General features: G+C 40.0%; 1 protein-coding gene across 5 annotated transcripts in view; it reads left to right on the plus strand.

Annotated features, from left to right (window-relative positions):
• The window catches only part of LOC105089697 (rab5 GDP/GTP exchange factor), a 94920-nt gene that overhangs the window by 55874 nt on the left and 16015 nt on the right, over positions 1-23031 (plus strand). Inside the window, exon 1 of one of the 5 annotated variants that reach the window (XM_031432795.2) lies at positions 14580-14828. The exons of the other annotated variants lie outside the window; for them this stretch is intronic. The gene's annotated coding sequence lies outside the window, so the exon portion shown is untranslated. Of the gene's footprint in view, positions 1-14579; positions 14829-23031 lie in introns of those variants that run through there. 5 annotated transcript variants of the gene reach the window in all.

Below are 23031 nucleotides of genomic sequence, written 5' to 3' on the forward strand. Positions count from 1 at the left end.
GTGATTCAGAGAAACTGGATCTCTCAAACATTGCTGGTAGAAATGTAGAATTCAACAGCCACTCTGCAAAATAGTTTGGTAGTTTCTTATAAAACATATACATCCCACTCAATCCAGCAGTAGCACTCCTGGGCATTTATCCAGAGAAATAAAAATGTCTTTTCCTGCAAAAACCTATGCATGAAATGTTAATAGCTTTATTTTGAATATCCCCAAACTAGCAATATACCATATTTCCCTTCATGGGTTAAACTAACTGTGGTACATCCATACAATGGAAATAAAAAGGAAGAACTCTTAATAACATGGAACAACTTGGATGGATCTCAAGGACATCATGTTGAGTGAAAAGATAAACAAAATTGACAAATCTTTACCTAGACTATCTAAGCGAAAAGAAGACTCATAAATAAAATCAGAAGTGAAAGAAACATTACAATTTACCACAGAAATACATAAGGATTATAAGAGACTAATGTAAACAATTATATGTCAACAAATAGGATATCTAAAAGAAATACACAACCTACCAGGAATGAATCATGAAGAAACAGAAAATCCCAACAGACTGATGTGAGTAGGAGGTTGAATCAGTAATCCAAAACCTCCCAGTAAACAAAAGTCCAGGACCAAATGGTTTCATAGTGAATTCTATCATACATTTAAACAAGAATTAGTGCCAATCTTTCTCAAACTCTTCCAGAAAACTGAAGGGGAGGGGATATGCCCAAACTCATTATATAAGGCCAGCGTTGCCCTGATACCAAAAGCTAGACAAGGACGCTACAAGAAAAGAAAATTATAGGCCAAGATCCCCAATGAATATAAATGCAAAAATTTTCATCAAAATACTAGGAAACTAAATTCAGCCTCACATTAGAAGAATCATACAGCGTGATCAAATGGGATTGGTCCCTGGGTCGCAAGGATGGTTCAACATGTGAAATCAATGTCTATACCACATTAACAAAATGATAAAAATTATATGATCATCTCAACAGATGCAAAAAATTATTTGACAAAATTCAGCATCTACTTGTAATACTCATAATGAAAATAACCCTCAACAAAGTCGGCATGGAGGGAACATACTTCAGCATAATAAAGGCCATATATCGCAGACTCACAGCTAACTTGTTACTCAGTGGACTCAATGGTGAAAAACTGAAAGCTTTTCCTCTAAAATCAGGTATAGGTTGAGGGGATTAGGGGGCACTCTCACCACTCCTATTCAACATAGTCCTGGATGTCCTAGTCAGAGCAGTCAAGAAAAAGAAATAAAAGGCATCCAAGTGAGAAAGGAAGTAGTAAAACTGTCTCTGCAGATGATATGATCTTATACGTAAACACACAGACACACAACTGTTAGAACTAATCAATGAAATCAGAAATGCTTCAGGATACAAAAATCAATATACAAAAATCAGTTGATTTGTTATACACAAATAATGAACTATCAGAGAAATTAAGAAAACAATCCCATCCTTAATTCAAAAACACACCTGCATCCCAATGTTCATAGCAGCACTATTTACAATAGCCAAGACATGGAAACAACCTAAATGTCCATTGACAGATGACTAGATAAAGAAGTTGTGGTATATTTATACAATGGAATACTACTCAGCCATAAAAAGAGTGACATAATGCCATTTGCAGCAACATGGATGGCCCTGGACAATGTCATTCTAAGTCAAGTAAGCTAGAAAGAGAAAGAAAAATACCACATAATATCACTCATATGTGGAATCTAAAAAAAAGAAAGACAAATGAACTTATATATAAAACAGAAATAGACTCACAGACATAGAAAACAAACTTGTGGTTACCAGAGGGGAAGGGAGTGGGAAGGGATAAATTGGGAGTTCGAGATTAGCAGATACTGACTGCAAATATATATAAAATAGATAAACAAGTTTATACTGTATAGCACAGAACTATATTCGATATCTTGTAATAGCTTACAGTGAAAAAGAATATGAAAACGAGTATAAGTATATTCATGTGTGACTGAAACATTGTGCTGTACACCAGAAATTGACACAACATTGTAAACTGACTATATACTTTAATAAAAAAAAAAGGAAAGCAATCCTATTTACAATAGCATCAAAACCAGTAAAATATGTAGGAATAAATTTAAACAAGGAGGTGAAAGATCTATACACTAAAAATTTATAATCACTGGTGAAAGAAATGGAAGAAAATACAAATATATGGGAAGATAATCCATGCTCATCATTTGGAAGAATTAATATTGCTAAAAAGCAATCTATAGATTTGAAGCAATTCCTATCAAAATTCCAATGGCATTTATATATATATATATATATATTTATATTTATATTTATATTTATATATATGTATGTATATGTATACACACACACACACACACCAATATTATTTGGCCATAAAAAGGAAGGAAATTCTGCCATTTGCAACAACACAGAAGGACCTTGAAGGCATTAGCCTAAGTGAAATAAGTCAGACAGAGAAAGACAAGTACTGTATGATCTCACTTATATTTGAAATCTGAAAAAGCTGAACTCATAGAAACAGTGTAAGTGGTTGCCAGGGGCTGAGGGGTAGGGGAAATGGGAGATGCTGGCCAAAGGGTGCAAACTTCCACTTATAAGATGAGTAAGTTCTGAGGATTAAATGTATAGCTTGATGACTAGAGCTAACAATACTGGACTATATACTTGAAAGTCACTGAGAGAGTAGATCTTAAATATTCTCACCAAAAACAAAAAGTAGTCATTATGTGAAGGGATGGCTATGTTACCTAACCATATTGTGGTAAATCATTTCACAATATATATAGTTCCAAATCATCATGTGGCACACCTTAAACTTACACAACATTATATGTCAATTAGATCATCATGAAGAAAATTACCAATACAAATATGAAAAAAAATTCAAGTACTTTTTCAAATAAGAAAATTTTTAAAATCAAGCATTTAAAAATACACAAAGGACATGAAAATTTCACCATTTAGACTCAAAAATGGACAACAGATGAAAAATACTCAACCTCATTAGTAATCAGAGAAATATAAAATAATTCAGTAACAATAGGTTTTTTTTTCTTGTCAAATTGGCAAAGGTGAATTTTATGGCAAATATAGCATTTGATGATGACAAGTGTACGGGGAAATGTACCTCACTGAGAAAAGCATAAATTATAATATTCCCAGAGAGCAAGTCAGTGCTGCGTGCGTGTCAAAAGCCTTAAAATCTTTTTACTTTTTGGAACAGTAATACTATTTCTAGAAAACTATGCTAAGAAAATAATCAAAAACACAGTAAAAAATTTATATAAAAATACTGAGAAAGAATGCGACAATGAATATATGTATGTTCATGTATAACTGAAAAATTGTGCTCTACACTGGAAATTGACACAATATTGTAAACTGACTATAACTCAATAAAAAAAATATTGAGGACAGCAGTTTAAAAATTGTTCAAATTGTTTAGAGGAGGAGTGTTTAAAGACTAATTATGCAGAAAGCTATCCTAGCATAAATATGCTTACATAATTCCAAATTTGATTCAAAATCCCAAGCAATGCTAGAGGGGAAAAAAAAAGAAAGAAATACAGCAAGATCTCATCAGTAGTTGGTCTGGGGATTACAGATGGTTTTAATTTTCCTTTTTAATATCTTCTAAACTTTCCTATCTTTATACAATGCCATGGTTGTTTTATCATTAGAAAATAGGACAAAATTATTCTCAGAGTATAAAAACAAAAGCTCCAAACCACTGCGCAATACAGAACCGTAATAGTACATATTAGCTCTTAAAAGGAGAAGTTTGTTCACAACATTGTAAAATGACTGTAACTCAATAAAAAAATGTTTTAAAAAATCTAAAAAAAAAAAAATTTGTTTTAAAAGTGACACAGCTGTCTCTAAACAGGGTTTCCCAGGCAACCTCTCCGTGGTTGCCAATACAGAACGCCACCTCTAGGGGTGGAAATCACCCTCTTGGAAGGTTCTGAGTCCTGCCCCTCTTTAAAAAATTAATGAGTTGTGTGCAGGGGTGGGTGTCTGGTTTAAATTTCCTCTACAGAAGTACGCACCTGCTGAACGGTTTCACTGCCAGAAGAAAACTGCTTGCTCCCTTAATAAAAAGTCAATGAAGCTGAAAGAAATCTAGTTTCTTGGATTTGGAGTGGCAGCCCGAGGACTGGTAAGCATTCTTAAATACGGAGGAATCTCCTCAAAGCACTAAGAGAGTCTGTCGTCAGAATTAAGCTGAAATTCTGGTGCCACCTGCTATGGGTGGTGGACAGGCGGAGTGCAGGAGGAGTCTGGTCATTTTCCTCTAATTTGGAAAGTCAGAGGGGTGGATGGACATGATCACTATTTCAAATGGAAACTTTCTCTTATTACTTTGTAAGTAACAGTGACTCATTCTGAAATGAGCTCCTTTTTTGTGTGTTTAGATGAACCAGACAGTAGGGGGCTGGACTAGATGGTCTGCAGAAGGTTCTTCCTTTAAACTATGTTAATTTTATGCCTTAAATATATGTCGAGCCCAGACTCCATGTAAAGAACAGTGCTAGAGGGACTGAAAAAGGCACGTGTCCCGGACTTCGCCTTCAGCCTATTTACAATCCAGTAGAAATGGGCAGCTGTAAAAATATGAAAAGTCAAATAGCTCAAGATTTAGTTGAGTTTAAGATACAATGGAAGTGATGAGGCACCAGGTGCGTGCTTAATTGCCCAGGGGAATAATCATAGTATCTCATATGTATTCAGCCCTTATGCACAAAGTACCATGTTAAGCACTTAAAACGTACTGCCTCTTTAATGTATCTAATAAATCTAGTCTACCAAGGAATAATAATAGGTAGCCTAAATTAGTGCTTTATTCATGCTAGACACCGTGCTAAGTGCTTTAAATAGAACAGTACATTTAACCTCCTCAGGTACCCTGCAGGTAAAGAGGATGCGGGGGCACAGAGATGTGAGTGTCTTGCCCGAGATCACAGAGCTGAAGTGGGAAGCCAGGATTCAAACCCAGCCCTGCTATCTCCAGGGTCCCCACTCTTTTTATTTTATTTTAAAATTTATATTGTGGTAACAACACTTAATATGAGCTCTATCCCCTAAACAACTTTCTTTTTTTTTTTTTTTTTGGTAGTAGTTGGGTAAATAGGTTTATTTATTTAAAATTTAACATTGATGCAATAAACAGACCAAATCCAAATTTTCTAAATAATGTCTTTAATAGGTCTGTTTTTTTAAAATCCAGGTTCCTGTGCAGGATTAATCATTGCATTTAGTGGACATGTCTCTTAAGTCTCCTTTAATCTAGAACAATTGCCCAGCCTTAGTTGTTCATTTTTCCAGCTTGATTGAGGTATCATTAACAAATAAAATTGCAGGGTATTTAGTGTGTTCATCAGGATGATCTGACATACATATACACTGTGAAAAGATGGGGTTTTTTGGTTTGTTTTTCATGACATTGATATATTTGAAGAGTGTGAGCTAGATGTTTTACAGAATGTCCCACATCCTGGTTTGCTTGATCATTTCCTGGTGATTAGATTCAGGTTTTAGCATTTGAGGCAGAAATACCAAAGGGGGGATGTGCCCTTGGCAGTGCACCCATCAGGAGACCCCGATGTTAAGGCAGGGAAACGGTACCAGTGGTGGTAGTTAAACAGGTTTGAGCTGCTAAAGCCCCAAAATCACAGGACTCAAAATGGCAATGCTTACACCTCTAGAGTTTCTCTCAGGAAAAGGGTACAAGGTAGCTGCAGCATTAATGCAAGGAGCCATATGACAGCCAGCGGCAGTCTGAACACAGGGTCTGGACAGGCCAGGTACAAGCTCCTACCACCCTCCTTTCAGATCAGGAACCACCTACATGTGCCCAGTACACCTTGGAACAGGGACCCTGTTCCTGTAGAGAATCCAAGCGTGCACACAGATTTCCAAATGTTTGCAGTCATTTCAGGGGCTGATGATCATTTAAACAGGTGCTCCATCCAGTAACACCAGCACAAGCTTTTTCCTCCTGGACAGTTCTTTTTTTCCCTGATCAGTGACTAGCTATACATTACAGCATACGTCTGTTGACTGATGAAACCATAATTAATCTATCATTGGTTATTTTTCTCCTCCCAACAAAATCTACTTTTCCTCGTATACCAGGTATTATTTCTCACAAGAGTATAGGTTAGAGGCCTTGTCTCTGATATTTTAGGTTCATGTCTTCAGGATATAACCAAATGCCTTTTCTTGGGCCTCGTGGTTTGACAGATATTGGTTGCCAGTAAAAGGCATCCTTAGGCAGGGCCCAGATGTCCCCTACTCTGGTTTGGTTTATTTTTTTAAATTTTTTGAGGTTTTTCAACTTTTCTTTTTTATTAATTTCTTTTTTTTAATTGAAATATAGTCAGTTTACAATGTGTCCATTTCTGGTGTACAGCATGATGCTTCAGTCATACATATACGTACATATATTCGTTTTCATATTCTTTTTCATTATAGGTTACTACAAGTGGTTTAGTTTAAAATGAGTGCAACCTGCAGGTTGCACTTGAGGGAAAGAATGGTTAGCACTCAGTGGTGGGACCAAAGTCATGGCACTCTGAGAGGCTGCATTTTCCAGTAAAAATTCCTTCCACTGAGCTGCGTCTCCTGTACGTGCAGAGCCAGGGCTGCTGCTATGAGAATTCCTGCCCATTGTGTGGATGTGCGGCCATGCGGCTGTGCAGCCATTCCCACTAGGCGTGGCCATGTGGTCTTGTGTCTGCTCAACTGCAAGTCCCATTTGACAGCACCACGTTACCATTCCAGGCAGCTCCCCAGCCCCTGTCGCTTCTCCTGGAATAGGATGCCTTTGAGGCAACCCTATGTGTACTTGGAAGCCTTTTTCATTACTATGTCTTTCCTCATTCAAAGTGGTTTCCACCTGGCCAGCCACACCTGGCCCAGCTCCTGACTGTCCCAGGGCTCTTTTGTTTGGGGCCAGCGCTGTTTCCTCCCCCAGACACATGGTTTCCACTGAGCACCAACTGCTTTCTTGTTTAGGAAATGAACAAGAAACTCCAAACTGTTGAGTCCTCCAGGGTAAGATCCACTGAGTAGTCCCTTCTAAATAGATTTTGGTTTCTTCTTCCAGTTTTATTGAGTTATGACAGACACACAGCACTGTGTAAGTTTACGGTCTACAGCATAATGATCTGACTTACACACATCAGGAAATGATGACCACAATAATTCTAGTGAACATTCATCTCCTTGTACAGATACAACAATAAAGAAATAGAGGTATTTTTTTCTTATGATGAGAACCCTTAGGATTCACTCTCAACTTTCATAGATAAAATACAGCAGTGTTAATTATATTTATGTTGTACATTACATCCATAGGATTTATTTATCTTATACCTGGAAGTTTGTATTTTTTGACCATCTTCATCTAATTCTCCCTTCCCCTACCCCCTGCCTCTGCTAACCACAAATTCATCTCTTTTTTATTCTATGAGTTTGTTTGTTTTTGAAGTATAGTTGACCTACAACATAATGTTATTTCCTGGTACACAACATAGTGATTCAATATTTCTATATTTTTCAAAATGATCACCATGATAAATCTAGTTGCAATATGTCTCCGTACAAAGATATTACATAGTCATTGACTATATTCCCAAATACACTTTGGTTTGGGAATGCCACCATGCTTCTCATAACCATTCCTATGGCATCTCTGGCTTTTCAGTCTCAGGAAGATAGGCTCACCAAATTACGCCTAATTCTTTTCCTTTTGTCAGCGATTCAAATGTCCCAGTTGCCTGTCCACTTCCTCAAGGTTTTTCCACCCACAATGAGACAAAATAGCTATTTTTACACATAATCTTATGACAGATGAGACCTCCAGCAGATAACCTTCTACCTTTGTATTTTGGTGACTGTCTTAAGCCTACATCATCACAATTAATACCCACACAATTTTTTAAAATAAACTTTTTTAGAACAGTTTTGGGCTTACAGAGTGACCATGGAGTGTTCCTTCAGATCGTTATCCATTGGTATACTCTGGTATATATGTAACCAGGTAAACATTCCCCCAGGTCGCGTCCCCACAGAGATCCTCTATACTAACATATAGAGAGGAAGCGGGAACCCAAAGGCACAGCCACATTTGTCCTGTTTCAGATGGCCACCCAGTCAGACCTCCTACCTGGTCATCCACAGACCATGCCCAGAAGTTCACTAGTTTTCATGTTCTCAGCTCACTTTTTAAGATTTGGTGGAATATACATAAAATTGACCATTTCCAAGTGTAGAGTTCAGTGGCATTCAGTAGATTCACAAAGTTGTGCAACCGTCACCACCACCCATATCTAGAACTTGCTCATCATCCCAAACAGAAACTCTGTCCCCATTAAACAGTAACTCCTCATCCCCCATGCCCCCACAGCCCCCAGGAGCCTCTATTCTACTTTCTGTCATAATGAATTTGCCTATTCCAGTGGCTTCATGGATGTGACATAATATGTGTTCTTTTGTGTCTGGCTTATTTCATTGATCATAAGGTTTTCAAGGTTCATCCATGTCATAGCAGGTATCAGAAGTTCATTCCTTTTTAAGATTATATCCCACTGTATGTATGTACCGTTTCGTTTAGTCATCTGTTGGTGGACATTTAGGTTGTGTCACCTTCTGGCTCTTGCAAATACTGGTGTGATGAACACTGGCAGAAAAGTATCTGTTTTAGTTCCTGCTTTCAAGTCTTTCGGGTGTGTACCTAGGAGTAGAATTACTGGGTTACGTGGTAATTCTGTGTTTAACTTTCTGAGGCCAAACTGTTTTCCACAGCGGTCAGATCACTTGTTGACTCTTTAAAAGAGGAGGAGGAGGTTTTGGCAAACAGGTACTTTGCCCCACAGACCTTCTGAGTCAGAGCTGAGAGGTCTATTTATTCTCTTGCTCTAAGCGTCCCACAGGCATGGAGAGTAAGATAGAGATTCCCTTTTACAATTTCTTTCCCTCCCCGTCAGCAGCGATCTCATCGTCTTCTGTCTGTCATTAATTTGAATCCATTTGTTCCCTCTGAAATTCTGATTGAGTAAGTGCAGAGAAGTAGAACGCTTCTGTCCACTAGGCAACACAGCATTTCCAACAGTCAGCTCCAGCATAGCGGGGTGTGGGGAACGGATGATCAGGGCCTCCGATCCCTTAGGAATTCCTGCACTTAGGGCCAAATTCATGGACACGGTGTCTCGTGGTGGAGTAGTGCCAGCCTCTGGGGCCCTTAACTGTAGTTCTGGTTCAGAGACTACCAGATCCAGTTGTGACAAAGAAAACTGGGGTACAGCAGGGAAGACTCCTGTGTAAGTTGCTCTCTCATTCCTCCCCACCCCACATACACCCAGCCCCACCACAAGAGCAGAGCAGGTAAGGGAGATACCACCAAAGCGTACATTTTAAAAAACCCCATATTCCAATTTTTAACCAGACTTTGATCCCGCTCAGTAGCCTCCCCACAGTCCCCTGGATTAATTCCATTGCCCCTAAGGGGCTCATTTGTAGGCCAAGTCAGGACTGGAACTGCTCTGTCTCCAACAGAACTAGAAGAGTTATTTCTCCACCCCTGGCCGTGTCACCCATACAGGGTAGAAGGCCTTAGGAACCCAGCCCACTGGGAACTGGGTCAAGAGACCCCAGCCTTGAGGGGTGGGTATAGCTCAGGTGGCAGAGCACATGCTTGCCATGCAGGAGGTTCTGGGTTCAATCCCCAGTAGCTCCTCTGAAAATAAATAAACTTAATTATCCTCCCCCTCCAAAAAAAAAAAAAAAAAAAAAAAAAAAAGAGAGACCCTGGCCTTTTTCTTTAAAATAAGAAATGTCGGTTATTTTAAAATTGGAAATAATCTCAATCTTAAGGAAAATTTGCAAGTAGGGGACAAGGAACTGCTGCCTTTATATTGAAAGTGGGCATTTCGGAATTTGATGCTATGTAGGCTCATTGGAACGTTTTCGTTCTGACATTTCTCCGAGTCTTGGGATTTTACTTCCTGGGAGCTTTGAGGAGACGTAGCTGTGGGAACCCAAGATTCCCGTAAAATTTCTATCAAGGTTTTAATGGCGCTCTGTCAATTTCCTCCTTTTTTAATTTCTGTTTAAAAATTAACTGTCTAAAGATGTCCACATGATTAGAGCCTATAAAGTTACTCACTTTCTTTTGATTTTCTTTCTTTTGTAAAGTCCTAATCTTTTCTTTTAAAACAGCCTTCTTGAGATATAATTCGTATACCATAGAATTCACCCAATTAAAGTGTACAATTCAATGGTTTTTAGTGTATTTACAGAGTTGCATAACCATTACCACAATCAATTTTTGCACATTTTCATTCCCCCTCCTTTGGTTATCAGCCTCCAGTTGCCTCTCACCTCAGGCGACTGATAATCTGGTTTCTGTCTCCATAGATTTGCTTGTTCTGGACATTTCGTGTCAATGGAATCATATAATATGTGGTCTTTTGTTACTGACTTCTTTCATATAATATGTTTCCAACGTTCACCCATGTTATGGCGTGTATCAGTAGTTCCCTCCCCTTTATGGTTAAGTAATGTTCCATCTCACAGATATAGCATCTTTTGTTTATCCATTCATCAGTTGATGAACTTTGGGCTGTTTCCACTTTGGGGCCATTACGATGCTGTTATGAACATTTGTGTACACATTTTTGTGTTGACCTAATTCTCTTGAGTCTCTCGGAGTGGAATTGCAGGCTCAAATATTAACCCTATGTTTAACTTCTTCAGGAACTGCCAGTCTGTTTTCCAAAGTGGCTACACCATCTAACTTTTTTTTTTCCTTCCAGTTTTGAAATTCCCTATGTGGTCCTTGGGATAAAGGATTTGTGACTGCCTCTTTTACATTCTCTTTTGGTCTCAGTAGCCAAGTCACGTATAGTGCCAATGCCGGTGGGATTTTTCTCGTTATAGTTTTGGTCATAGCCTGGGTGAGGAGCATCCCATGTGGGAGTCTGGTTCTGTAAGTGTGTGGATAGTCCAACCCTGCCTGCACCTGCAGGATTTCTGCAGCTTCAGTATGTGCTATTGACAAAGGGAGGGGCAGTAAAATTGCCCTTCTCTGGATATGTATGATGGGCCCTCCTGTTGATCCATTCTGTTAGTCTAGGGGCTTCTCCATGAAGCATCCTCACAGAAGTATTAGCCAACAGGATGTGGGGTAGCCCAAATATTCTCTCTCTGGTTAGTAGTGTTGAAAGCAGAGATACTGCCCCTTGTTCTAAAATTCTCAGGAGTCATTTTAACAAAGGTGTATCAGGACAACGTCTGTAATGATCTACAAAGTGACTCTATTCCTTCACTGAATAGTCCCTTATTTCCAGGGTGTCTTGCCCTCGCTCCACTGTCATCTCTCCCCACTTGAATTATCATCTTAGTTGTCATGGGTCTCACAGGCTTAGCTGATCCATCAAAAATTATAGCTCAGCCAGAGGAGGCACAGCTCAACCCAGGGAGATTCTGAACTTGCTTTTGTTTTGCTATTGCTCAAAGCAGCAACCACAGAACTGAAGTTTTAGCTGACCTGACATTGGTTTGCAGTTTCCTTCTGATCCATTTTTCTTACTCCTGAAGTTCAGATTCTTTTGCTTCCAGATTTCCCTGGAAAGTTTTATTATTAAGGAGTATTTCATTTCAAAGTCTGTGCAACATGAAACCAAGGGTAACTTGTTCATTTTCATCCACTTTATCAGAATCAGCCCTTTTCTTTTAAAATAATGCCTTTGCCATATTTTGAGTGAAGAATGAGTTAGGGGTTTTTCAGTAAATCCTACTTCTGAAACCTACTGTATGAATGGTGGCAATGAAGAAGGGTTTAACAGGGTTAGGTTGCTCAGGAAGACTCACAGGACCCTAAATGACAATGTCCAATTTATTACAGAAAAAGATACTACATAGCAGCAGCATTAAAATAGGACATGCGTCACAGCCAAAGGCTGTCTCATAGCAAGAGGTCTGGAGAGACCAGGAACAAGGGCTTGTTGTCCATCTTCTATAAGAGACAAGACAGAACTGACTTTCTCTCTTGGATCAGGAACCATCAACATGTGTAACTTGGCACCTTGGAACAGGGAGGCAAAATGGAGTCCCCCCCCCTTTTTTAAAAATATCTTGCTGGTCACATAGGCATAGTCCAGCTCGATTCCTCAAATGCAGAGCCCTTTGTGGGGTCTTGCTGAGACCAGGTGTAAGTCATCAGTCTGATTATTATCAATAAATAATGCTGAGAAGCTGACATAAACTACCCTGAAGGTCTTTGAAGCCATGGGTTACAAAGCAATACTGTTAATCAGTATGTTGATCAGGGCTCAGTACCCTGTAACTTCCACAAAACAGCCAAGGTTAGTTCTGGTCCTACCAGTTAACTCTCACAGCACAGAACTTATCTTTGGATAGTGCTTTACAGTTTATGGAGTATCTGGAGGATTTTTACCAACTTGAATAAGCTAGTACTGGCACCTCCACCTTAGGAATGAAGAGCGTGAGGTTCAGAGTGTTTGTGACTTGCTCAAGGTGATACAGACAGTGAATAGCAGAGCTAGGACTAGATCTCAAAGCCCACCTCCAACCAGAGCCTCCCCTTCTCCTTTCTGCTGTCCCACCCAGCAAACTATCTGCTTATCCTCAGTGAGTCCCTCATCATTATTACCAGTGACATCTTTTCCTGTCTGTTGGAATTCATATTTCTTTTATGAAATGTCTACTGTTCTTTCACTTATTCAACAAGCATTTATTGATTCTAATATTTCATCCAGTGTAAGATGTTCATTGATTCAATAACAGCTTTTCAGAAAAAAATTACATTGTGTATAAAAATAGTAAATTTTTTTTCTATTTGGACTTTGATGCACAGAATCGACAAAAGAGTTTTTAAAATTAATTAAATTTTTTTTACTGCTTTTTAAAATTCTTTTTTAATGGAGGTGCTGAGGATTGAACCCAGGACCTCGTGCACACTAAGCACTGCACTCTACGTTTACATCCCCATAAAAGTTATTTTTAATTTATGACAGCATCCATTTATCCTGACACAATGACCCACTCATTGCTCTTCACCTTCACAATCCAAGTTTAAGTTTAATCCATAATCACCAAACTATTTAAATTAGCCTTGCCACTGGTAGTTGTTCACTACTTGCACTGGCATGTTTGTCAAAACCTCCACTTATAATTTGGATTGCTCTGACAACTTTAAGTTTGAGGGTATAATCTTGAGGATAGAAATTTTATCTTTGGTTTAATTACTTTCTGCTGGAAGTTAAGCAGCTTCTTTTGAAAGCCAGCTGAAAGCTATTAATCCCTTTGTCAAAAGATATGTTTTGGGTCTACTTCTTCTGACTCTTGAATGGCTTCACATCAACATCTAGGTCTGATCTATTTTAAGATAGTTGGCAACTTCTGCTGCCTTTGTCATGCATCTTCAGGACACTCACCAACTTTCTAGTTCAATGGTGCATCATAGTGTAGTTTTAATTTTTATTAACTATTTAGTTGATACAAAATAAAAAATTTAAGTTATGCATAAAATATAAATAATAACAATTCAATAAACGGCTGTGTACCTATGACCCTTTTTAGGATAAAGAACTTTTCCATTACCTTTGAAATACCTTGTGTGTTTCCTTCCCAGTCCATCCTTTTAAAACTTAACATGAAGTTTGTGCATTGTTTCTCATGCTTTTTGTCAAGAGTTCTACCAATTATGTATACATGTCTAAACAATATGTCACTTAGATTAGCTTCTTTTGGAATTTTATATATTAGAATTATGCTGCAGTGTGTTATTTTGTGATTTGATTCCTGAGGTTGAGCCCCATTGTTATGTCAGCTGTTTTCAATTCTTTTCACTGCTCTTTTGTATTTGATTATATATGAATACACCTAAATCTATTTTTGCATTCGACTGTATGGGCACTTGTTTCTTCTCTCAGTTCTTAGCGATTACAAACAATGGTGCTATATACATTACTAGGTCTACTTGTGCCGACGTGCAAGTGCTTCTCCAGGGTAACATATTCTCCAGAAATGATGTATATCTTCAAGTTTACTGGACAATGCCAAATTTATTTTACAAAATTATTTAAAATAATTAAAACTTATTTTGTAACTTTGTACCAAATGGTACTTACATCCACAGTGATTAATACAGGAGTACAGAAACACACGCACACCATACACACGTACGCACGCACACACCCTGCACTCACACCCATCACACACTAAACACGAGCCCAGATTCACATACATGCACCGCCCACAGCCTTGTACAAAATGCACACTGACACACACAGATACACAAAGGTGTACCACGCACACTCAACACACGGCATCTTTCTCTCAAACACACAAACCACGCCCTCACGCAAGCAGCCCACGTACTCACGCGCAAGCTCCCATAAGACCCAACCAGGAGGCGTGGTCTCTGTCGCCCGTGACCGAGGAGTCTTGTCCCGGCCGCGCCGCCGTCGGTAGCCAGGTGTCAGAGGTCAAGGCAGCGTTGGCGGTGGCGTTTTTTCTACCCGGAAACCACGGCTGCCGGACCCTGAGACGAGCCTGTGTCGCGGCGGCGGGAGCCGGATTGGCCTCTGGTCCTCGCGTCGGCCCCGCGGAGCCAGACGCTGCCGCCGGCGCGGCGGGGAGGATGGTGCCGAGCGGCCCCGGGCCCGCCGCGCGCCGCCGCGAGTGAGCTCCGAGCTGCCGCGGGCGTCCGCCGAGCAGCTGGCCCGGCTGGGCCCGGGGCGCGCCGCTGCCCACCGGGGCGGGGTGAGCTGGAGCGGGCGGGCCGGGGTCGGAGCTCAGCCGGGGCTGACCGCCGGGCCAGGAAGGGCCGTGCTTGCCGAGTTTGTTCCTCGCCTCTCGGGGCCGCAGCCCCCTCCCCAACTGTCGGTGGGGGTCGCCCCGCGTTGGCCCGGGTCTGGCCTGCGCCCATGGCCTCGGCCTGGTCGCTCGCCACCGGGGTTGTCCACTCGCGTCCCCGGAGCCAGGCTTCCTTGCCCGCCCTCGAGATGGCGAGACTTCTCACGTCTGGAGCTGAGGCCTGAATAATTTGGATTTGGCCTCCGGGGAACATTTTGGTAGTTTGCTGTTTTTGACTTTGGGTAGTGTTTGCGTTACTCCTCCGTTTGCAAATGATACACATCTCAGAAGGAAGATGGAAGGGAGAGACTTGCGTCTGTGCAGACATTTAGAATGAAATAGCGGTATTTGTGTGTGTGTGTGTGTGTGTGTGTGTGTGTGTAGCTCGGTAAATATCCAAGATAGGGTGAATTATTATCGTCACTCATGTTTTAGTAAAATATATTAAGGAGTGGCTTCAAGGTAATCTAGAGGCATGTAGTTCTATTTCCCTTGGTAGGCACTGTCAGAAATAAAACTAGGCCTGTTATGCTGTTTCGAATTGTGTAAACACCCTAACCGATGGACAGCTGGTGAGGGGGCCTCTGTTGAAGAATCTGATGTCTGTAATTTAGTTTTCAACTAGCAGATTACAGCCTTCGCTGTGTTGAATGATGAGCTTCTTTGCGGTCTGATTCAAAGCAGGAAAGATTGTTGCTCCTTCTGAATTGCTACTTTCCTGCCTCAAAGGTGAGTCCGCTCTGGGAGTTAGAAGGAGGAAACACCCGAGGGTTGATGATGACTGGTAAATCTGTTTGTGCCTGTAGCACTCTTTTTGGCTGGCTCGGGGTATGAGCATTTTGTATCCATCCCATCTGTAGATGAATGCGCCATCAGCTCTTGAATGGTCAGAGCATCTTCTGGATTCCTCATTTTATCTAAGGATTCTCGGAGGAAATAGACCTGTTGGGCAGCTAAGGTATACTTCATGATTGCAAGCCTGTTTTACTCTCTGGGAGTAAGGAGGCCTTGTGTTGAATTCCTAGTAAAGGTACAGGGAGAATTTTTGTGACCTAATTGAGGTGGACTGTAATCAGGACTGCCACTGGCATCTGGGTACAGAGATCACCAAATGCTGATTGAGCAAGCCTTCTCTTCTGGGGCTGCAGCTGCAGCTGCTGCAGGGCAGAAAGACAGACCTAAGTGCAAATATGGTTTCTACCCACCAGGAACTTAGAGAAAGCAATAGGCTATAAAGTGTGGCAGGACCTAATTGCCATATGGAGAGACCAGCTATTCAGGATTTTCTTACCGTTAGGATCAGAAAAGGCTTCCTAAAGGAAGTTACTTTTGAGGTGGACCTTGAAGAATCAGGAGGATTTGGGTCATTCAGAATTAGCTGGGAAATGAAAAACCTAGGGCCACTTGGTGGAAGGGCACCTAAACTGGGTAGCTGGGCAGTAGGTGCCTAGAAGGCAGCTGCTAATGTGTTAATTGCTTTTCTGAGACAGAAAATCGTATGCTTCCCAGCCTGGCTCCTGGTAGATTTCTGGGTACTAGAAATTGTTTTCACCGATGAAATTGAGAATTGTTTTCACTTGATGAGTTTGTCTTGTTCTGTTAAACAGCCAGTGGCACGAAGCAGTGCTTAACTAATTTTGAGGACAACGAAAAAGATGCTGATTGTAATTCCTGTCTGGTATTAACAATCAGGAAATAAACTTTGGTGCCTGCAAGTTGTTTCAGTGCCTGTGTTTAGTTTGCAGGAGTACAACTCTAGTTCCAAGTCTAACGCTCTGACTACAGCCAAGTGATAAATGGCAAATTAGCCATCTCCTGAGTGTTTTGAATGACACCTAGTTCATTTCACAGAGATGCTGTTAGTTTTTCTAACCCAGTTGTTGAAGAACATTCAAAGCTGTTCGATAGTATGCCATGTAATTGCTCTGGAACAGGATGATTAGTCTTAAGACCTCACTTTTCTTTAACCTTAGCTTTTCTTTAAACATGTTCAGGAGCATCTTAACTTTTTAATGTTTCATTTTGACTCTTCTTCCCTCTCTACCCATTGTTCTGTTTCCTTCTTGTTATAGACAAATGTTTGAAAAAGGGTGGTTCTAACAGGGATGGCAGATCTGTGAGATGATTTTGTCAATATTAACATGCCACAGAATAACACTGCCATGTAAGAGGGCTTTAGAATTAAAAAATTTTTTTAAATATGACATTCCAATTAAAATAAAGAAGAAAATGGAGGAAAGATAGAGTTTTTAGCAAATTGAATTTACGTTTAGGAATTGTTTTGATAAACTTGGAAATCCTTAAATAATCTTTCCCAGACACAAAATAAATTTGACCAGAGGTCTACAACTCTCTTTTGGTGTATAATTATATACCTAAGTCTAGTCCTGAGGACTATAGGACAACTTTTGGTTATGATAGTTTGCAAAGTATTGTCATTTGCTAGTTGGACTTTTGTGCTGTTTGTTTAAAAATACTGTTTTCAGAACATCTCTCAGTCTTTACACTGAGTTTGGATGTTATAATTTCATATTGAGCTTTTCGTGTTCATTTAATCTTGTCATCGCTCATGATTTTTCTTAAATATCTGTTAATTAACCTCCACATCATTAAATTTTAACATAGGGATACTTTTAATTTGGCTTTTAAGTAGGTCAACGATGAAAAAAATGAGAACAAAGAAATTATATTCAGTTTTGGGACTAAGATGAATTTGTTTGTTAGAGAGAGAGCATGTTGGAAGTTTCTGTAATTTTATATTATGACTTTGAAAATGGAGCAATGCATTAATTACTTACAAGTGAGCAGGAATACAGCCAAAGCTGAATTTTGGAAATAAGTCTAGTTACAGACATGAAATTATATCAGCCCATGTTATTCTTTCCTTTTATCTTAATATTTGAGTATCAGTGTTGCCTATAATGCACATTTAGCAACTGAGACTTGAAATTACTTTCTGTTGTAATTTCTCTTTTGATCATTTAAATTTGTTTAGTTGTTGTGAAGTCTCTTGTGCACTATGAATTGTATCAGATTAAGAAACCAGAAACCATTGGCAGAAGATCCCATTCATCTTTGCTTTATACTCTGTTGAGAGTGCTGAGGTAGGATTTGCCTTGCCAGAGATGGGAAATAAGTTAACCATTTTAAACTTCAGGAAAATCAATCTTAATTATGGTTTTATTGAAGTCAGTGACTAGATACACTTTATCCATGTCGTGAAATTTTTTGTTTTTCATTTCAACTTGGCATTTGACTTGAAACTGACTTACCAAGCCTGGGATTGCGATTGATGGCACAGTTTATGGGGTCAGATGAATTAAGTCAGTCTTAATTACTTACTGCCACTTATTTGTAGTATAACCTTGTATAAATTACGTAACCTCTTTTGATTGAGTTTCCTCTTTGTGAAGTGAGGATAGTAATGTCCACTTAGTGGTGCTGTGAGGCCTTGGTGCCCGGCACATGGCACATTTTAAATGGCAACTGTTAAAAAATGAGACTCTCTCACTCTTTCCTCATCCCCTAATGAGAGAGGTTTCTGCTTACATCACGATTAATATCTTGATTGCAAAATTGTGTGGATATTTTTCAGTGTTTACCTCATTTGAGGGAATCGACTCTTTATTCAAACCCATAGTGTTTACTGGGAGGCAGTGGAGCACTTAATGCACCGGCTCTGGAGACTGACAGGATTCAAATCCAGGTTCACTTACTCCTGTAGGATCTTGGGCAGGTTAGCTAACTTCCTTATGCCTGAACTTCCTCATCTGTAAAATACAGATGTTGTGAGGATCATATAAAATTTGTGCAAGACTCTTAGAACAGCGGGCCTCGCTCTCAAAAGGCAGTCATGGTAGATGTTACTGTTAAGCATCTTCCTGCTGCTGGGTACTGGCCCAGGTAGGAGGCAAGCAGAACCATCAGGGAGACGGGAGACCACAGGAGCAGGGTGCAGTGGGAGTTCAGTTTGGCTAAAGAAGGTGGTGTCGTGGGGCTGGAGCACGAGCTGCTGTTGAGAGACATTGAAGAGGTGGATGGATGGGGCTGGTGACTGGTAACGGTTCACTTGTAGGAGAGAGAGTCAAGAATGGCTGGCAGGGGTGCCTGGGAGAGCCCTGTGCCTTGTCTTATGAAGTGGAGCTGATTTGGAGACTTTGGGTAAGTGTTGGCCTTGGTGGTTCAAGGTGCCTGTGGGTCTTTGACAGAGTATTCCAGTAGGTAGATGTTTTGATTTGGATTGAGGAGGTAGGTAAAATTGATAGGAAGCTATGAGTGTGTCCACCTTGAGCAGAGGCCCAGCCAGAGCTCAGGGGGATCCCCAACTTGAAGAAGAGTGCAAAGGAGGGGCTGGCTAGACAAGTGAAAGGAGAGCCAGGAGAGGGGGGTCCTGGAAGCCGGGAGAAGGTGTAACTCTCGGTGTCCAATGCCGCGGGGAAGTAAGTTAAGGACCAAAACCCAGACTTTGGCTTTAGCACTGAGACCTTACTGGAGACCTTGACGTTTTCCTCAGTCTTCATTGCTCCTCATTCACCTCTCTGAGGGTCTTTTCCGTCCACACTGGCTGCGTCGTGGCAGGGGAGGGAGGGTGGTTTCTGCTTAGTACTGGGGTAGTTGGTTGCTGAGACGAGTTTCTTTGATACCAGCATGTGTCCTCATCTCTGCCTGAGTCTCAGATAATGTGGCATAGTATCCGTTAACGTTCTTATTAGGCTCAGTTTACAACCCCCGGCCTTAAAGCCCTTTGAATATCTCACACATCACAGGATATTTGAGAAATGCTACTTTAATTTTTACTTTCAAAATGGGCCTCTCTCCCACATCAAGGGGAGTTCCTGCCTTTCCCTCTTAGCACAAGACCAGTGTGTTTCCGGCGGTGGGCAGGGAAACGAACTTGCCTCTTGCATCCTCCCCTCTTAGTCTCCTCCGGTGTTCTTCCACCACTTCCATGACTCCTAGTTGTGTGAGAACTCTGAAAAGGGCATGACTTTATAGCATAGCTTTAAGGAATTCCCATTTAGCCTCAGCTCGAAAATCCAGTTTTATAAGATGAATGATGCTTTTGTTGTTCGTGTGAAGTGAACTTTTTGATCTGGGTCACAAATAGTGGTTTAGTGTATCTTAAAGTAAGGTTGGAACTATTTAGGAAATACCATCTGGAAATGCGGAATCCCTGTCCTGTCCAAAGATTCTAGTTTTCTACTTGGACAAGTCACCGTGTGGTATAAAAGAAGGTGGGCTCTGGGGAGAGGGAGCGAGACGCTGGAAGGACTCATGTATCTGGCATGATGAATGTTAATTTCCTTTCTAAAAATATTATAATCAAGTTGCAAAATTACACATTTCTGCCTTCCCAGGTCCCTTGGGAGGCCTTCCTCTTTTACTAGCTCCTTTCTCTGCTTACAGATGTGTTGTTTCCTCATGTCTCTTGGCCGCACTGTCTCTCCTCCCTCTCATTTGAACCAGTGGTGTTTACGTCACCTCACTTTCCTCCTCCCTGTTATTACCTCCTTACCGTCAGATTTCTCCCCTGCCAGAGTACAGTTTCAGAGGTCACCAATGATCTTACCAGGTGGAGGATTATGAGTGCGCAAGCTTGACTTCACGTGAGTACTTTCTGAAGCACAGAAAGGCTCAGAGAGCCTGTCTTTTCTTAACTCTTAGTGCTTGGTCATGTCTCAGCAATATTTGGCGATACCTTGTCCTTCTCCCCTGCCTTGCTCCTCACCCTCCTGGGCACCCTTTTGGCTCGTGGCTCCCCTGTGCCCTCTCAGTCTTGGCCCTAATGGAGGAGTTCATGCTTGTCTGGAGACCTCTGTGCACTGCCTCAGGAGCATGCAGTACCCAGTTGTCCGGAGGAGTCTGGTCAGAATGTTCTTTCTCATTTTATTTTTGGTTTCTCAGAGATTCCTCTAAGTACAAATCACCACAAGTTAAGCTTTGGCTTTCTTTAGCACCAGGATGTGTTAGAAGACTCTCCTGTTTACTATTTATTTATTTTTCTAGGTGGGTTTAAGATATCACTCTTAAGTTCTTTTTTTCCCCTGTTTATTAATGAAAAGAATGATTGGAATTAAGATTTAATGAAGTTTTATTTTGACCACAAGACCAGCAGGATCAGTGGAAGATTATTTATAAATTTTATTGTTAGAAATTTATTACAGAGGAAATACGTATTCATGATGGAAATGTTTAAAAAAAAAAAAACAGAAAAACAAGGAAGACATATGTAATCTCACCAGCTAGAGATAACCACCATGGTTTACATTTGAGGATATGTATTTTCTTTTTTCCCCATATGGATGCTTGTGTATGTATACACGCTCTCATCCTTAAACGGGAAATAGCCTCATTTTATGTATTTTAGATCCTGTGTTTTTAATGGCTACATAGTTTTCCTACTGAGGGTATATTACACTTTTTTTCCCTGCTGTTGTTGGATATCTAGTTTTCCATTTTTTATTGTTTAAACACTCCTGAGATTACTATCTTAGTAGTTAAGTCTTAGCTTTCAGCAGTGGGTGTTTTCTCAGAATTACAGAGGTAAAGTGTGCTAGGTTTTAATGCTGTTAGTATGATGACCACGTTGGTCTCTAGAAGGTTTATAACAGCCTCTCCCTCCCCTTTTTAGGATCTACTAACTTGTGGGTTGCTTGAGGTAACTCAGTGATAATCTTAATATCACCTTTTGCTCACTTAAGTTGCAACCTGATGTTTCGTGTTGTTATTGAACTAGTCTCAGAGCTCTAGGTGCTGAGTTGATGGGCTGTAATCGTGTGCTCTCACACACTTGTGAAGTTGTCTTTTGGCTGTGTTTGTGTACCTTAAATCCCTATACTTTCCAGAGAGGCAGCTTCACAGCCCTGGTCATTTCATCTGTATCATGGTGGACGTCTGATTGGAGCTGGGGTGGATATAGGGGAGGGGGGTCAGATACTGTGCTTTCTCTATATCCATCTTTCTTCTCCCCATAGAGCTTAACTGATTTTTTTAATTAAAAGTGACATTTACTGTTGAGAAGATTACAGAAATTTTCTTGTAAGTTCTTTTCAGGGGAAATAAATTTGCTTAGCTCTTGTTAATTTCATATTTTGAAAATACTTGTGAATAGTGGAAAGGAATTTTAAGTTTATGAAATATTTGGACTTTTAATAGTTTTATTTAAAAACCAAAAATGCTTTCGCTTTTTAAGTGAATACAGTTGGCCTCCTCAGAACGTTCTCTAATTAAATTGGCTTATGTTGACGTTGCTTGCTAATTTGTGGGGATTTAGGTTGAGATATACAGATGTTTACATTTTAGTGTGACATGGTTTTAATGACTTAGTTTTCTCTGAAAGTTAATTTAATTCAGATTTTTCTGTTTTTCTAGATGTTTCAAAATTGTAGTTCCAGGTGGTGAATAGTTCCTACTTATTTTATATACCATTCAGGTTTAGTTGTCTTTATTAATAAATGGAACTCTGATTTACTGTTGATATTTTTGTTTCTGAATCCTATTAATTGTTTTTATTTTCAATTGATATATAGTTGATTTACAATATTGTATTTGTTTCAAGTATACAACATAGTGATTCAGTACTTTCATAGATTACACTTCATTTAAAGTTCTTACAAAACAATGACTGTATTCCCTGTGCTGTATATTACATCTTTGTAGCTTATTTATTTTATACATAGTAGCTTGTACTCTTAACCCTCTACCCCTATCTTGGGAGCATGTTTTCATATGCTTATTTGCCATCTGAAAAATCTTCTTTGTTGAAATGTCTGTTAAGGTCTTTGGCTAATTTTTAAATTGTGTTGTTTTCTTACTGTTGAGGTTTAATAGTTCTTTGTATATTTTGGATAACAGTCCTTTATCAGATGTCTTTTGCAAATATTTTCTCCCAATCTGCGCTTGTCTTCTCTTTCTCTTAAGAGTATCTTTTGTAGAGCAGAAATTCTTAATTTTAATGAAGTCCAGCTTATCAATTCCTTCTTTCATGGATGGTGCCTTTGGTGTCCTATCTAAAAAGAAATCACCAAATTCAAGGTCATCTAGGTTTTCTGCAGTCTTCTCTTCTAGGGGTTTTATAGTTTTACATTTACAGTCAGGTCTGTGATCCATT

The sequence above is a fragment of the Camelus dromedarius genome, chromosome 24 (genome assembly GCF_036321535.1).
Source record: "Camelus dromedarius isolate mCamDro1 chromosome 24, mCamDro1.pat, whole genome shotgun sequence".
In the NCBI taxonomy this organism is placed as follows: Eukaryota; Metazoa; Chordata; class Mammalia; order Artiodactyla; family Camelidae; genus Camelus; species Camelus dromedarius.